We start from the raw sequence: 15179 nt of genomic DNA, 5'->3' as shown, positions 1-15179 counted from the left end.
AATTAAAAAGCAAGTCTTTTATCAGTTTCAGTATTAGAAAGAACAAAGAAAATTACAGCACAGGAACAGGCCCTTCGGCCCTCCCAGCCTGCGCCGATCCAGATCCTTTACCTAAAAGAGAGTTGCATCACTGAACTTATCTCCCTATGCATTATTGTAGCAGTTTTATTCATAAAACATCAAATGCTTGTAAAATGGATGACCGTGTGGTCTGCAAGCTAACAGTTTGCATTTGTAAAAGATTTCTTACCAAAGTTCGAAGATCTCTATCATGAACAAAACTGAGCACCAAAATAAGCAAAATATTTGATAAAATATTTTAATCCAACACTTTGAGTGAAATTATTGTGTTAATAGGTCAGAATGAAGTGAGAATCGATTGAAAAATATGGAAGTACCAACCAAAAGAAATAACAAAAGGATTAGCTCAATTGAAGTTAGTTTTATCGTCCATGATTATTTTTCTTCATTTGCAACTCCCCTCTTCCAACAACCTGTGACTGACTCTTTGCGGACGGATATTTTACCCAAGGTCATCTCGATCAATGACTCCCTGAAACCCAACTTTGTTTTGTTTGCCAATCTATCTTTGTAACTGGAGCTTTACACAAATAAATGTTAACAATGCTGCTCTTCATTTAGAACATTGAAAATGAAAAGGAGCACAACTTATCAGGCGACTCTTCCCCACCCAAACATTGACACGCAGAGAGATGACATAATGCAATTAAAATAGTAGCTCAGCAAATTGCATGTCAACGATGTGCGAACAATATGGAGCATGAGTGTGTGCTACATATGCCGAAGGTGAGAAGTGTGACAAGTGTGAATGGGGAGGTAGGATCAGAAAAAAAAACACTTTGCTGAAAAACACTTGGCTGTGTTTACTTGTTTGTCCGTACAGGTGTTGTCTTTGTACCTTTGCACAGGTGTTGACCAATTGCTCTTAAGTTCAGCATTTCTAAATATCATTGCAGTAGCCTGTGATGTTTTAAACTGATGCAATATATAATGACAATCTATTGTATTTCTCCACCCTGAAAACCTACAATTGTAACAGCTGCTAAATACCACACTCCTTAAACCAGCCTCAGCAGGGGCAATGGCACTTAATGGTGTCTTCATAGTGAATAAGTTATCAAGTTCGATCCTATGAAGTGTTTTACTGCAGTTTACAAACGTGCTGTGAAAAATTGGCACAAATCTATTTTTGAAAACATTGCTAACAATATTTGACAAAAACATTAATGTCCAAAGACTCATGCCATATTCGTGGGAGATGAGTGATGCCTCCAAGTTGGCACGAAAGGCAGGAGATGCTCTTTCCTGAAGATGGCATCAAAAGGCCCTCCGGCTAGATCAAAGCAGCCTGGACAGCCTGGTGCAACTGTGGGCCGTACCTGGGTGCACCATGGGAAACAGGTCAGCAACGTGATCCGATCTGCCAGGGTCAGTTCCAGTGTCACACCTGCAACAGGAGTCTCTTGGGTAGTCAGCAATAATGTGTATGTGCGAATGGGCAGCTTTGCCGGAAGGATAAATGGGTGATCAGCCTTGGTACCATATGGCAATTGAGGCCAACATGTGTGGAAGTTTGATTTTTGTGTGCACTCGGATACAATCACAGGGGATGTTTACAGACAAGAGAGTTCAGTGTTACATGACATGTCACCAACTCTACACTTGGTCATGCAGGACAACAGACGGGTAATGCCACGGAGAGGTGATACACAGAAAGAGTTCCAGACCTCAGGCTCCTTACAACAGTGGAGGGGGAGGTGATGGAGGTCACTGGGAAAGAGGGAATGTGGTCAGTCGCAGGCATAAAGAGGACAAAGCAACCATTCTAGTGCTGGCATATGGGCATATGGGATGGGTGCGATGAAATGTGAAGCGCTCAGACTGTGATGATTCTTCATTTGATTCTTTTTGTTCTTCCCTACAGATCCAAGGTCGAGGCCACAGCCATGAGAAGACTCCAGAGACTACACCTCGGGGTTGAAGACGCCAGTAGCCCAGAGGATGCAGCACCATTTTCCTCACCATCCATCTCCACAAACACACTCACACCCACACGGTCCATGGTGGAGTCAGGTGCAGATTCGGGAGCAAAGCCTGGTGAGTACACAATATACACATTCCCGGAGTTAAGGGAGAATGTTACATGTGGTCCCAGGTGCTCAGAGGACTGCTGGGGATTGAGTCCCACACCATCAATGGCTCTGATTACACCCACAGCCTGCTGTACATACAGTGGAGGTTAGGGGAAAATATGCATACAGATAGCAGGGGTTATGCGCAGCTTTGCACGGGGTATCGAGGAGTCCATGCACGCCATGTGTTCTGCCATGACTCAGCATTTGAGGACTACCAGACTTCAGGCTCCACACAGCAGCCGGAGAGGTGATGATACGTGGAGAGCCACATCAAGCATTCGATCCAAATGCTCTCCGACCTATATTCCATCGCTCTAGCCATGAATTCAGTGCAATGACGGCTTGGTGAGAGGGGGAAGAGGCAGCTGAAGATCTCTCCAAAAAAAACCCTTAGGGAGATAGGGATGTGCCATTACACACCCAGATGGAAGGGAACTAATACCAGCTGCCCAGGGTCTCCCTGTGGTAGTATGTATTGGGGGTCATGTGGGACTGGAAGCCCTAATGTCATTGGCTGACAGATCCCGGGTCCTGGTTGGCCGTTGACCTCAAGCTCCGCCCTGAAGACGGAGTATAAGAAGCCGGTGTCTTTCCCCCGCAGGCCAGTACTATCAGGCTGCTAGGGAACAGACACGCTTAATAAAGCCTCATCGACTTCACTCTATTCGTCTCACGGAGTCTTTGTGCGCTACAATTTATTAAGCGTGCCTAAAAAGGACTATGGAGCTCAGGATCATTCCAGAATGCCTGAGGATCAGCCCCCACGCAGTGAATGCGGCAGCAGCCTTCAAACACTGGCAGACTTGCTTCGAGGCCTACATCAGATCGACCACAGGCCGAGTCTCAGACGAACAAAAACTGCAGGTCCTGCACTCGAGGGTGAGCACGGAGATTTTCACCCTCATTGAAGACACCGACGATTTCCAGATGGCGTTCACAGCACTGAGAAGTCTCTACGTTCGCCCAGTTAACCAAATCTCCGCTCGCTACCAGCTCGCGACAAGACGGCAAGCTCCCAGAGAATCGATGGACGAGTTCTACGCCGCGCTGCTGATTTTGGGACGAGCCTGCAGCTGCCCGTCGGTGAATGCAAACGAACACACGGACATGTTAATGCGCGACGCTTTTGTGGCAAGTATGCAATCCTCCCAAATCCGCCAAAGACTTCTAGAAAAAGAGTCGCTAGGACTCTCAGAGGCACGGGCCCTAGCAGCCTCCCTAGACGTGGCCGTGCGTAATACCCGCGCCTACGGCCCCGACCGCGCGGCAGGCCATTGGGCCCCGTACGTACCCGTCGCGGCAAACCCCCTAACCCTCCCCCGGACACCCCACAGGCTTGCGCAGTCCAAACGCCGAGTCGCACCGGGGGCGCCCGCTGTTATTTCTGCGGCCAGGCGAAGCACCCCCGACAACGCTGTCCGGCCCGCGCAGCCATCTGCAAAAGCTGCGGGAAAAAGGGCCATTATGCGGTTGTGTGCCGATCCCGCGAGGCTGCCGCCGTCCCGGGGCCACAGGGAGCCCTACAAGCAGTCTATGCCTCCCAACCCCCCCAGCACGCCTTGTACGACCCGCAGGCGCAGCCGCTCTGGGTCCCGACCACCGCGGTCACGGGAGAACTGGGAGCCCTGCACGCCGCCTACGCTCCCCAACCCCCCTCCCCGCAGCCCATGTACGACCCGCCGCCGGCGCTCCCACTTTGGGTCCCGGCCAACACTCTCCACGGAAAGGAAGGGGTTTTTCGCATCCTGAACGCCACCCTCACCTCCGTCCCGCGCCCCACGCCTGACCCGCCGGCGCCACCTACTTGGACCCCGACCACCGCTGTCCCCGGTGAGGGAGCTCCTCGCGCTCCTTGCGCTCGCGGCCCCACGCCTGACTCGCCGGCGCCGCCGACTTGGGCCCCGGCCCTGGCGCTCGCGGTGAGGGAGCTCCGCGCGGTCCTAGCGCTCCCCAGACGCCCCAGCACACCATGTGCGACCCGCAGACGCCGCCATTTTGGGTCCCGACCACCACGAGGGGAGGAGGGGCGCCGTTGTGCGACCCGCAGACGCCGCCATTTTGGGTCCCGACCACCACGAGGGGAGGAGGGGCGCCGCCATCTTGGACCGCCCCCGACCTGTACGACGCATGGGGCGGCCATTTTGTCCACCCCCGCCGCCATCTTGTGACCCCCCAGCCACGTGCGATGTATGGGGGCGGCCATTTTGTCCATCCCCGACGCCATCTTGGACGGCAACAACGGACCCCGCCCCACTACTACAACCACGGCTCGCTTCGGTTACGCTCGATCAGGCTCGGCCCCGGACTCTCCAGACGACGACGACAACGGTCCTAATTAACGGCCACGAGACGCCATGCCTAGTCGACTCCGGGAGCACAGAAAGTTTTATACACCCCGACACGGTAAGACGCTGTTCCTTAACCACCTATCCCAGCGCACAAAAGATTTGCCTAGCTGCAGGATCCCACTCCGTACAGATCCAGGGATTCTGCATAGTTACCCTAACGGTGCAGGGGAGGGAGTTCAAAAACTACAAACTTAACGTCCTTCCCCAACTCTGTGCCCCCACCTTGCTGGGATTAGATTTCCAATGTAATCTACAGAGCCTTACGTTTAAATTCGGCGGCCCCATACTCCCATTCACTATCTGCGGCCTCGCTACCCTCAAGGTGCAACCCCTGTCCTTGTTTGCGAACCTCACCCCGGATTGCAAACCCGTCGCCACTAGGAGCAGACGGTACAGCGCCCAGGACCGGACCTTCATTCGGTCCGAAGTCCAGCGGCTACTAAAGGAGGGCATAATCCAGGCCAGCAATAGTCCCTGGAGAGCGCAGGTGGTAGTAGTGAAGACAGGGGAGAAACAAAGGATGGTCATTGACTATAGCCAGACCATCAACAGGTACACACAACTAGACGCGTACCCTCGCCCCCGCATATCCGACATGGTCAATCGGATTGCCCAGTATAAAGTCTTCTCCACCGTGGACCTCAAGTCCGCCTACCATCAGCTCCCCATCCGCTCAAGTGACCGCAAGTACACAGCCTTCGAGGCAGACGGGTGATTATACCATTTCCTACGGGTCCCTTTTGGCGTCACAAACGGGGTCTCGGTCTTCCAACGGGAGATGGACCGGATGGTTGATCAACATGGATTACGGGCCACGTTCCCGTACCTCGACAATGTAACCATCTGCGGCCACGATCAGCAGGACCACGACGTCAACCTCCAAAAATTCCTCCAGACCGCCAAAGCCTTGAACCTCACGTACAACGGGGACAAGTGCATTTTTAGCACCGATCGGCTAGCCATTCTGGGCTACATAGTGCGCAATGGGATAATAGGCCCCGACCCCGAACGTATGCGCGCACTCATGGAATTTCCCCTCCCGCACTGCCCAAAAGCCCTGAAACGCTGCCTGGGGTTCTTTTCGTACTACGCCCAGTGGGTCCCCCAGTACGCAGACAAGGCCCGCCCCCTAATACAGACCACGACCTTCCCTCTGTCGACAGAGGCTTGCCAGGCCTTCAGCCGCAGCAAAGCGGACATCGCAAAGGCCACGATGCGCGCCATCGACGAGTCCCTCCCCTTCCAGGTCGAGAGCGACGCCTCTGACGTAGCTCTAGCGGCGACCCTTAACCAAGCGGGCAGACCCGTGGCCTTCTTCTCCCGAACCCTCCACGCCTCAGAAATCCGCCACTCCTCAGTGGAAAAGGAAGCCCAAGCCATAGTGGAAGCTGTGCGACATTGGAGGCATTACCTGGCTGGCAGGAGATTCACTCTCCTCACTGACCAACGGTCGGTAGCCTTCATGTTCGATAATGCACAGCGGGGCAAAATTAAAAATGACAAGATCTTAAGGTGGAGGATCGAGCTCTCCACCTTCAACTATGAGATCTTGTACCGGCCCGGAAAGCTGAACGAGCCGTCCGATGCCCTATCCCGCGGCACATGTGCCAATGCACAAATTGACCGCCTCCAAACCCTCCACGAGGACCTCTGCCACCCGGGGGTCACTCGGTTTTACCACTTCATCAAGTCCCGCAATCTCCCATACTCTTTAGAAGAGGTCCGTACAGTCACGAGGGACTGCCACATCTGCGCGGAATGCAAGCCGCATTTTATCAGGCCAGGTGGCGCGCACCTGATTAAGGCTTCCCGCCCCTTTGAACGCCTCAGTCTCGATTTCAAAGAGCCCCTCCCCTCCACCGACCGCAACGCATATTTCCTTAATGTAGTGGACGAATACTCCCGCTTCCCTTTCGCCATTCCCTGCTCCGACATGACCACGGCCACAGTCATTAGAGCCCTGAACAGCATCTTCACACTGTTCGGTTACCCCGCATACGTCCACAGCGACAGGGGGTCCTCTTTCATGAGTGACGAGCTGCGCCAGTTCTGCTCAGCAAGGGCATAGCCTCAAGCAGGACGACCAGCTACAACCCCCGGGGGAACGGGCAAGTAGAAAGGGAGAACGGCACGGTCTGGAAGGCCGTCCTACTGGCCCTACGGTCCAAGGGCCTCCCAGTTTCACGGTGGCAGGAGGTCCTCCCGGACGCTCTCCATTCCATCCGGTCGTTATTATGTACGAGCACTAATCAAACGCCTCACGAGCGTCTCCTTGTCTTCTCTAGGAGGTCCTCCTCTGGAACGTCGCTGCCGACCTGGCTGGCGGCCCCAGGACCCATCCTGCTCCGAAAGCACGTGCGGGCACATAAGGCGGACCCGTTGGTCGAAAGGGTTCACCTCCTCCACGCAAACCCCCAGTACGCCTACGTGGAGTACCCCGACGGCCGACAGGACACGGTCTCCCTGCAGGATCTGGCGCCCGCCGGCACCACGCACACCCCCCCGACACCATCAACCCAACCGCCCCCCTTCCTGCCACCGCCGCACCCCGCGACTGCCCCCTCCCCAGGAGGATCAGTCCCCCTCCCCTTTGCACCGACAGCTGAAACCGTGCGGCTCCTGGAGGCGACAACACTGGTACAAGCACCACCACCACCGCCGGGGCCGAGGCGATCGACACGGACGACCAGACCGCCCGACCGACTCGTGGCGTCGATGTAAAACAAAGATGGACTGTTCAAAGAACATTTTGTTTTTTCCTATACCCGCTGTAAATAGTTGTAACAGGACGAAACTGTCCAATACTGTACTACCATGTAAATGTTCTATCCTCCCAGGACCAGCCCTGTAAACCCTTACCACCATACGAAGCATCACCCCGCCGGGTTCATTTTGACAAGGGGTGAATGTGGTAGTATGTATTGGGGGTCATGTGGGACTGGAAACCCTAATGTCATTGGCTGACAGATCCCGGGTCCTGGTTGGCCGTTGACCTCAAGCTCCGCCCTGAAGGCGAAGTATAAGAAGCCGGTGTCTTTCCCCCACAGGCCAGTTTACTATCGGGCTGCTGGGGAACAGACACGCTTAATAAAGCCTCATCGACTTCACTCTATTCGTCTCACGGAGTCTTTGTGCGCTACACTCCGTTTCAGGACAGCCACAGGTTAGCGGCACCTCCTCATCCCCTGCACAATTGATCCAATCAACTCCTGAAAGTGAGACCGAGGGGGACACCCTGCACCAGTACAGGAGTCCCCCAGTCGGCTGAAACTCTGAAGGCTCATTGCTCCAGACAATGCCCAGCTTAATCATCCAAGGCAGTAGGGTATGACACTGAACAAACTGTCTCCATCTCAGCTGCTGATATCAGGTTTACAACTAGACGTGGTAGTAGCAAAAGAAAATGTTTTTAAAGTATGAACACTAAGGTGGCACGAGTGATTTTTCCATGTCTATCTCACTTGTTAAAATATGCACAATGTAATTTATTTTCTGTATTCGTTTGCAATTATTGAGATTTGTTGGGGCCTCTCATTGTATCAGATGTAATGATCGTAACTCACCCATGTTTCTCACAATGTAACGACTAGAAAGGTGGTAGGGGCACAGACATTATTCCTGAATATGTTTTGTGCATTCTTTATTGAATGTTCACGTGAATTGTTACTTCTGTGATGGTCGTTCTGTGGAACATGGCTTTAAAGACAGGCACAGCTGGACCCCTTTGCACTCAAGGGGGTCACTTTATTCCCAAGCGGTAAAAATTAGAGAAGTGCAGTTGTTTTCAAAGCCCTTGAACAATGGTGCGGAAGAGATTATATGGGCAAAACTGGCGGTTACGTGAATGTCCACACATCCCGAAGATGTCTTTGGTATCAGCACTCAGTGGCGAGTGTACGCGACAAAGCTCTGCCCCCCATCCTGTTCTAGGTGATAGAGGATTCAGGTTTAGAGTTAAATCGGCAAGGGAGGATGACAGGATTAGATCTATTCCCCAGGAACATGATGGAGGTCAGACGATTTTCAAGCAGAAGTATCATCCCACTACCATTCATGATAGCCTTTGGGGTGTGTATTGTAGAAGGTCAAGGCAATGGAAGTGCATTTTAATAAACCCAAAGGTGTGCTCGATGATGGCTCTGGTGTCTCTGGGGGCATAGCCTCAAAATAAGGGGAAGTAGATTTAGGACTGAGTTTAGGAGGAACTTCTTCACCCAAAGGGTTGTGAATCTATGGAATTCCTTGCCCAGTGAAGCAGTAGAGGCTCCTTCATTAAATGTTTTTAAGATAAAGATAGATAGTTTTTTGAAGAATAAAGGGATTAAGGGTTATGGTGTTCGGGCCGGAAAGTGGAGCTGAGTCCACAAAAGATCAGCCATGATCTCATTGAATGGTGGAGCAGGCTCCAGGGGCCAGATGGCCTACTCCTGCTCCTAGTTCTTATGTTCTTATGTTCTTATGTATCCATGAGCTTGATTGTTGAACTCCTTTACCTTACATGAGGGACGTCTCACTAGTGTCATCAGCCATGGTCCCAGTGAGTACCCCTTGTCACTGAGGATCCATCAACCTTAGCTGGGGCTTCAGGAAGCTCCAGAATCTGAATTGTGCACATTGTATGCACCATGACCGCTCCCTGGGATATAAGCACAGACCTGCAATTTTGTCTCCTCCAATTGCACACCAGTTGTACTTTCATGGAGTGAAACCTTTTATGATCTACGAATGCAGTAGGTTGTCCCCAGGGAGATTTTATGGCCACATGAATACAGTCAATGCCATCTTGTGCGTGAGGAAACCCAGAGGGGTGTCCATGTGTTTACATTGTGTACCTTGTGTTGCCCTATGATGTATTTTCTTTTTATTTTATTTTATTTTCATGTACTAAGTGATCTGTTTGAGCTGCTCGCAGAAAAATACTTTTCACTATACCTTGGTACACGTGACAATAAACAAATCCAATCCAATCTAATCCAATCATCCTCCAAAACCTCTCCGCTATCATCCAGCTGGGTAGAACTGCTCTCATATTATTTCACTCTTCTCAATTGTAGCCAGAGAATCATGAGCAATGGGTTCCCTTCCTATTCCCATATTGTTACCTCTGATGTCTTTCCATGATCAATCCTTTGCTCCCTCATTGGACCATAAGACCTTAAGACATAGGAGCAGAATTAGGCCACTTGGCCCATCGATGTAATCATGGCTGATATGTTTCTCATCCCCATTCTGCTGCTTTCGTCCCATAACCCCTGCTCCCCCTATTAATCAAGAACCTATCTATCTCTAGTCTTAAAGACACTCAGTGATTTGGCCTCCACAGCCTTCTGCGGCAAAGAGTTCCACAGATTCACCACCCTCTGGCTGAAGAAATTCCTCCTCATCTCTGTTTTAAAGGATCGTCCCTTTAGTCTTAGAGATTGTGCCCTCTGGTTCTAGTTTTTCCTACAAGTGGAAACATCCTCTCCACATCCACTCTATCCAGGCCTTGCAGTATCCTGCAAGTTTTGATAAGATCCCCCCTCATCCTTCTAAACTCCAAATGAGTACAGACCCAGAGTCCTCAACCGTTCCTCATACGACAAGCTCTTCATACCAGGGATCATTCCTGTGAACTTCCTCTGGACCCTTTCCAAGGCCAGCACATCCTTCCTTAGATACAGCACCCAAAACTGCTCACAATACTCCAAATGGGGATTGACCAGAGCATTATACAGCCTCAGAAGTACATCCCTGCTCTTGTATTCTAGCCCTCTTGACACGAATGCTAACATTGCATTTGCCTTCCTAACTGCTGACTGAATCTGCACGTTAACCTGAAGAGAATCGTGAACAAGGACTCCCAAGTCCCTTTGTGCTTCTGGTTTCCTAAGTATTTCCCCATTTAGAATATAGTCTATGCCTCCATTCCTCCTTCCGAATTGCATAAGCTCACACTTTTCCATATTGTATTCCATCTGCTACTTCTTTGCCTATTCTCCTAGTCTGTCCAATCCCTTCTGCCACCTGCTGCTTCCTCAATACTATCTGTCCCTCTTCATATCTTTGTAACATCTGCAAACTTAGCAACAGGACTCTCAGTTCCTTTTTCCAGACCGTGAATGTATATTGTGACAAGTTGCGGTCCCAGCACCGACCCCTGAGGCACACCACTAGTCACCGGCTGCCATCCTGAAAAAGACCCCATTGACCCCACTTTGTGCCTTCTGCCAGTCATTCCTTATCTACATGCTGTCCCTCAGTGGCATCACATGTGTGCTGAGGATACTCAGCTCTACCTCACCAAACCTTTCCCAACTCTAAAGTATCAGACTGCTCATCGGACATTGGATTGGATTAGATTGGATTTGTTTATTGTCACGTGTACCAAGGTACAGTGAAAAGTATTTTTTCTGCGAGCAGCTCAACAGATCATTAAGTACATGAAAAGAAAATGAAATAAAAGAAATAATACAGCAACATTAGGTGCACAGTGCAACTACAAAGCACCGGCAACGAGTGAAGCATACAGAGGTGTAGTGTTAATCAGTTCAGTCCACAAGAGGGTCATTTAGCAGTCTGGTAACAGCAGGGAAGAAGCTGTTTTTAAGTCTGTTTGTGCGTGTTCTCAGACTTTTGTATCTCCTGCCCGATGGGAGAAGTTGGAAGAGTGAGTAGGCCGGGTGGGAGGGGTCTTTGATTATGCTGCCCGCTTTCCTCAGGCAGCGGGAGGTGTCGACGGAGTCAATGGATGGGAGGCAGTTTTGTGTGATGGACTGGGCTGTGTTCATGACTCTCTGAAGTTTCTTGCGGTCTTGGGCCGAGCAGTTGCCATACCAGGCTGTGATGCAGCCAGAAAGAATGCTTTCTGTAGTGCATCTGTAAAAGTTGGTAGGAGTTAATGAGGACATGCCGAATTTCCTTAGTTTCCTGAGGAAGTCTAGACGCTGTTGTGCTTTCTTGGTGGTAGCATCGACATGGCTGGACCAGGACATATTTTTGGAGATGTGTACCCCAAGGAATGTAACCATCTCCACCTCGGACCCGTTGATGCTGACAGGGGTGTGTACAGTACTTTGCTTCCTGAAGTCAATGACTTTAGTTTTGCTGGCATTGAGGGAGAAATTGTTGTTGCTTCACCACTCCACTAGGTTCTCAACCTCCCTCCTGTATTCTGACTCGTCATTATTCAAGATCCGGCCCACTATGGTCGTATCATCAGCAAACTTGGAGATGGAGTTGTAACCAAATTTTGCCACGCAGTCGTGTGTGTACAGGGAGTATAGTAGGGGGCTAAGTACACAGCATTGCGGGGCCCCGGTATTGTGTACTATTGTGGAGGAGGTGTTGTTGTTCGTTCTTACTGATTGTGGTCTGTGGCTTAGAAAGTTGTGGATCCAGTTGCAGAGTGAGGAGCCAAGTCCTAAGTTTTGGAGCTTTAATATGAGCTTGGCTGGGATTATGATGTTGAAGGCAGAGCTGTAGTCAATAAATAGGAGTCTGATGTAGGAGTTCTTCTTGTCGAGATGCTCTAGGAATGAGTGTAGGGCCAGGGAGATGGCGTCTGCTGTGGACCGGTTGTGGCGGTCTACGAATTGCAGTGGGTCAAGGCGTTCTGGGAGTATGGAGGTGATGTGCTTCATGACCAACCTCTCGAAGCACTTCATTATGACTGAAGTCAGGGCCACCGGACGGTAGTCATTGAGGCACGTTGCCTGGTTTCTCTTTGGCACCGGCGTGATGGTGGTCTTCTTGAAGCAGGTGCGGACCTCAGAGCGGCGGAGGGACAGGTTAAAGGTGTCTGCGAACACATCTGCCAGCTTGGCCGCGCAGGCTCTGAGTGCACGACCAGGGATCCCGTCCAGGCCCATCGCCTTCCGAGGGTTCACTTTCAGGAAGGCTTTCTGACTTCGGAAGCTGTGATAGAACATAGAACATAGAACATTACAACGCAGTACAGGCCCTTCGGCCCTCGATGTTGCGCCGACCTGTGAAACCACTCTAAAGCCCATCTACACTATTCCCTTTTCGTCCATATGTCTATCCAATGACCATTTGAATGCCCTTAGTGTTGGCGAGTCCACTACTGTTGCAGGCAGGGCATTCCACGCCCTTACTACTCTCTGAGTAAAGAACCTACCTCTGACATCTGTCTTATATCTATCTCCCCTCAATTTAAAGCTATGTCCCCTTGTGCTAGACATCACCATCCAAGGAAAAAGGCTCTCACTGTCCACCTTATCCAATCCTCTGATCATCTGGTATGCCTCAATTAAGTCACCTTTTAACCTTCTTCTCTCTAACAAAAACAGCCTCAAGTCCCTCAGCCTTTCCTCATAAGATCTTCCCTCCATACCAGGCAACATTCTGGTAAATCTCCTCTGCACCCTTTCCAATGCTTCCACATCCTTCCTATAATGCGGTGACCAGAATTGCATGCAATACTCCAAATGCGGCCGCACCAGAGTTTTGTACAGCTGATGGTGGGTATGGGTGTGTTATGGGCTGCTGGGGCATTCAACAGCAGATTGTTGGTTTCCTGCTCGAACCGAGCATAGAATGCATTGGGTTCATCGGGGAGGGGTGCGCTGCTGCCGGAGATACTGCTCGGCTTCACTTTGTCGCTCGATATGTTGTTTAGACCTTGTCACAACTGCCGAGAGTCTGTAACGCTAGTCTGTGACTCTAGCTTGGTCTGATATTCTCTCTTGGCATCCCGGGTGGCTTTGCAGAGGTCGTACCTGGATTTCTTGTGTAGGTCAGGATCTCTTGACTTGAACGCCTCAGACCTGTCCTTCAGTAGGGAGCCATGGTTTCCGGTTGGGGAATGTACGTACTGCTTTCTTTGGCACGCAGTCGTCCACACATTTGCCGATGAAGTCTGTGACAGTGCTGGCATACTCATTTAAGTTGGTCACTGAGTTCTTAAACATTCACTACAGGATAAACAGAAATTTCCTACAATTAATTATTGGGATGACTAAAGCCATTGATTTCAGTTCTCATTCCAAACTCATTTCCCCAGATGCCCATGCTTCTTCATGGTGACAGTCTGAGATTAAGCCAGTTGATTTGCAACCTTGGTGTTACTTGATCCTGAGATGAGCTTACAACCACATTTGTGCCATCATTCAGACCACCAGGTTCCATCTCCACAGCATCAGATATATTTGTATTTCTCTTATTCTGCCCTATTGTATCTTCCCAATTACATTTGCTCCAACAAAGGTGGTTGTTCCTTCAGTTCCCTCAGCCCAAAGCTCCATTCCCTCCCTACACTGTCTCTCCACCTCACTCTCCTCCTTTACAACACTCCTTAAAACCTACCTCTTTGGCCAAGCTTTTGGTCATCTGACCTATTTTCACTTTATACAGATTGGTGTTGTACTTTGTTTTCTGGCACTCCTGTGAGACATCTTAGGAACTTTTGTTACATGAAAGGCACTATTCAAGTTTACATTGTTGTTGTTCAATGGAAGATCACTGTGTTTTTCCAAATATGTATTTATTTAATAATATTCTTTCTATTGTCACAAGCAGGCTTACATTGACACTGTAATGAAGTTACTGTGAAAAGCCCCTAGTCGCCACATTCTGGCATCTGTTCGGCGACACTGAGGGAGAATTCAGAATGTCCAAATTACCTAACAGCACATCTTTTGGGACTTGTGGGAGGAAACCGGAGCACCCGGAGGAAACCCACGCAGACACGGGGAGAACATGCAGACTCCGCACAGACAGTGACCCAAGCCGGGAATCGAACCTGGGACCCTGGCGCTGTGAAGCAACAATTCTAACCACTGTGCTACTGTGCTGCTATTTGTGTGTTACTGTATGCCTCTATAAATGTGTACAACTAAACGACTGCACCTCTTTTTAAAATAAACTTAGAGTACCCAATTAATTTTTTCCAATTAAGGGACAATTTTAGCGTGGCCAATCCATCTAGCCTGCACATCTTTGGGCTGTGGGGGCGAAACCCACGCAAACATGGGGAGAATATGCAAACTCCACACGGACAGGGACCCAGAGCTGGTATCGAACCTGGGACCTCGGCGCCGTATGACAGCAGTGCTAACCACAGTGCCACCGCGCTGCCCATTCCACCTCTTTAACCGTTAATTAGCAGACTATTACAGTGTTGACACGTCCAGCTTTATTTTGAACATTCGGTCCCTGAACATCTATGGAACTAATGTCCTTGGGAAATATTAGTGACGATGCTAATGGTTCTTGGCCTCAACACTGATGATCTGCAGCATGAAGAATCCCAAAAGGAAAGATGAAAATATTTTAAAATAAGGAATGAAATCATAGAATTCCTACAGTGCAGAAGGAGACCATTCGGCCCACCGTGCCGGCACCGACCCTCCGAAAGTGCACCCGTACCGGCCTCCCCGAACAGGCGCTGGAATGTGGCAACGAGGGTTTTTTCACAGTAACGTCATTGAGGCCGACTTGTGACAATAAGCGATTATTATTATTATTACCCAGGCCCCTTCCCCTGCCCACCCTATCCTATCCCTGTAACCTAACCTGCACATCCCTGGGCACTAAGGGGCAATTTAACATAGGCAATCCACCTAACCTGCACATCTTTGTACTGTGGGGGGAAACCGGAGCACCCGCAGGAAACCCACGCGGACATGGGGAGAAAGTGCAAACTCCACAAAGACTAGGCCGGAATTGAACCTGG

At 50.3% G+C, this 15179-nt stretch overlaps 2 long non-coding RNA genes across 5 annotated transcripts in view; one reads left to right on the top strand and one right to left on the bottom strand.

Moving 5' to 3' along the window:
• The window catches only part of LOC140387992 (uncharacterized), a 171664-nt gene extending 157032 nt beyond the window's left edge, over nt 1–14632 (top strand). For both annotated transcript variants that reach the window (XR_011934050.1, XR_011934051.1), the window contains exons 2-3: nt 1946–2118; nt 14024–14632. This is a non-coding gene — a long non-coding RNA (uncharacterized lncRNA). The remainder of the gene's footprint in view (nt 1–1945; nt 2119–14023) is intronic.
• The window catches only part of LOC140387986 (uncharacterized), a 177008-nt gene that overhangs the window by 154047 nt on the left and 7782 nt on the right, over nt 1–15179 (bottom strand). For all 3 annotated transcript variants that reach the window (XR_011934046.1, XR_011934049.1, XR_011934048.1), the window contains exon 2: nt 13225–13419. This is a non-coding gene — a long non-coding RNA (uncharacterized lncRNA). The remainder of the gene's footprint in view (nt 1–13224; nt 13420–15179) is intronic.

The sequence above is a fragment of the Scyliorhinus torazame genome, chromosome 2 (genome assembly GCF_047496885.1).
Source record: "Scyliorhinus torazame isolate Kashiwa2021f chromosome 2, sScyTor2.1, whole genome shotgun sequence".
Taxonomy (NCBI): domain Eukaryota; kingdom Metazoa; phylum Chordata; class Chondrichthyes; order Carcharhiniformes; family Scyliorhinidae; genus Scyliorhinus; species Scyliorhinus torazame.
Note: the sequence above shows the minus strand (reverse complement) of the source record. Positions and strands in the feature narration are given on the sequence as shown.